This window comes from Triticum aestivum, chromosome 3A (assembly GCF_018294505.1).
Source record: "Triticum aestivum cultivar Chinese Spring chromosome 3A, IWGSC CS RefSeq v2.1, whole genome shotgun sequence".
NCBI classification, from domain to species: domain Eukaryota; kingdom Viridiplantae; phylum Streptophyta; class Magnoliopsida; order Poales; family Poaceae; genus Triticum; species Triticum aestivum.
Window position 1 is genome coordinate 52,183,198 of NC_057800.1, and position 2,045 is coordinate 52,185,242.

Genomic DNA, 2,045 nt, shown 5'->3' on the forward strand with positions numbered 1-2,045 from the left:
TGCTTACAGGATCCTTAAGAAACTGTGGACTTTTGCACCTTTCTGTCTAGCTTGAGTTATCTTTTAGTTCTCTCCCCTCGGCAAAGTGGATAGGAAAGAGTCTTGCTTCCATTCCACTAGCCAAGAATAAGGAGAGTGACTTTCTCTTTTGAACCTCTTAAGCTGACTTGAAAAAAAAGTGGTACACCCCTCAGAGATATAGGGACCGCCATGCTCGTCCACTTTCTTGATAAACGACTCGATGCATTTTCTCTTCCTTGCCGCTGAGACTGAGACATATCAAAAAGATCTATTACTAAAAGGAGATTGGGATCATCCTGTGGTTACTGGATGATGGGAATAACTAAGCATAAATTTGGAAATGAGCACGAAATGTCTATAAATGAATTTTCTCATTATTCGTTATTTCCGGGTCTTTTCATTACATTCACTTACAACAAGAAACACCCACCAGCGTTTGGTGCAACACTTGCATTTTGGTGCATTCTTCTTCCTTTCATTGGTCTTTTGTTCCGTCATATTCCAAATAACTTATCTAATTACAATGTATTAACCGCTAATGCACCTTTTTTTATCTAATCTCAGGGACATGGTCTAATCATGAGGGTAGTATTTTATCATGGTGTTGGATCCCAAGCTTTTATGGATTCCTTTTTTGTTACCGGGGTCGACCCCAAAGCCATAATGTCTCAAAACGAAGAGGCTATAGAGAAACTTTGATTTTTTTCCTTTGTCTCGAACTTCGTGAAGAACTCCATTCTATCTCTCCAACAAAAAAGTTGGGCTGCGCCCCAGTTGTACACTCCCTTCGTTCGGAGAACCCTTGTTGATTCTGAACTTCATTCGCAAAGTAAGCGTCCTTTTGTGCTCATTCCACAAGATCCTATATCAGCTATACATCCTCCTTGCATTTATGCCGGAGATGTCGCCAGTGCTATGGGCTTTGGGTTATGTAGATCAAAAATGATGAATGGGATTGTGGCACTCCACTCGCCGCCAATGCGGAAGGATGCCACCGAAAAGAATGGAACGCTGCTTCGCTCTGCTGGATGCATCGGATCCCATATAAGAAGCTCGCTCTTTACCCGATCATTCAAACATTTTGTGGGTGGCGCGCATGCTCTATTGTTGCGTAGCAATAGAAGCCTGCTCATGCTACTTCGGCGGCGCTTTTTTGCCTTCTCTTCGCTCTGGACATGAGTGCTAATGGACACGGGGAGGGAGCAGGCGAAGCGTGTCGTTCGTAATGGAAAGAAAGACACCACTACTTCGCCTCTTTGTTGGACCACCGGCGCGAACATGGTGGTCTCTGACCAGGACCAGGAACCAATTCGAATTTGGATCTTGACATGTTGGTTGTTTTTAACCGTAGGCATCTCGCCAGGAAGTTGGTGGGCTCATCATGAATTAGGTCGGGGTGGCTGGTGGTTTCGGGATCCCGTAGAAAATGCGTCTTTTATGCCTCGGGTATTAGCCACAACTCGTATTCATTCAGTAATCCTACCCCTTCTTCATTCTTGGACCTCGCTTCTGAATATTTTGACTCTTCCATCCTGTGTCTTAGGAACCTTTTCAATACGGTCCAGATTGCTAGCTCCCGTTCATAGTTCCGCTACAGACGATACACGAGGAAGATTTTTATGGCGGTTCTTCCATCTAATTATAGGCATATCTATGACTCTTTTTACCAGATGAAGCAGGAGGCATCAGTCCGTAGAACCTATAAAAAAGAGATGGTTGTGGAATGAAGTACTCTTGTGCACCTACGTCACTCGGCTCGCGCGCAACCCCGCCCCGTTATGTTATGTTATGGAAGAATTTAGCTTCTTGCTGGGCTGGTTATTCAGAGCCAGCAACTGGCTACCGGATTTCGTCCCATCTGTAGCGCTTCGGAAGTCACTCTGGTGTGGCGCTGCTGGATACTTCTGATCAATAGGAATAGGAGGAAAAAAAAGCTTATGATGAGCATCTATTGGAGTCGATCATTTCCAAGATCTAATTCTAGTTTCTTATTATGTAGTGGAAACGCCTCACAATCTTCAGTT

General features: G+C 44.3%; 1 pseudogene; it reads left to right on the forward strand.

Moving 5' to 3' along the window:
• The first annotated feature begins 1,246 nt into the window (after positions 1-1,246).
• On the forward strand, positions 1,247-1,823 carry LOC123056745 (cytochrome c biogenesis CcmF N-terminal-like mitochondrial protein 2; annotated as a pseudogene).
• The last annotated feature ends 222 nt before the right edge of the window (positions 1,824-2,045 follow it).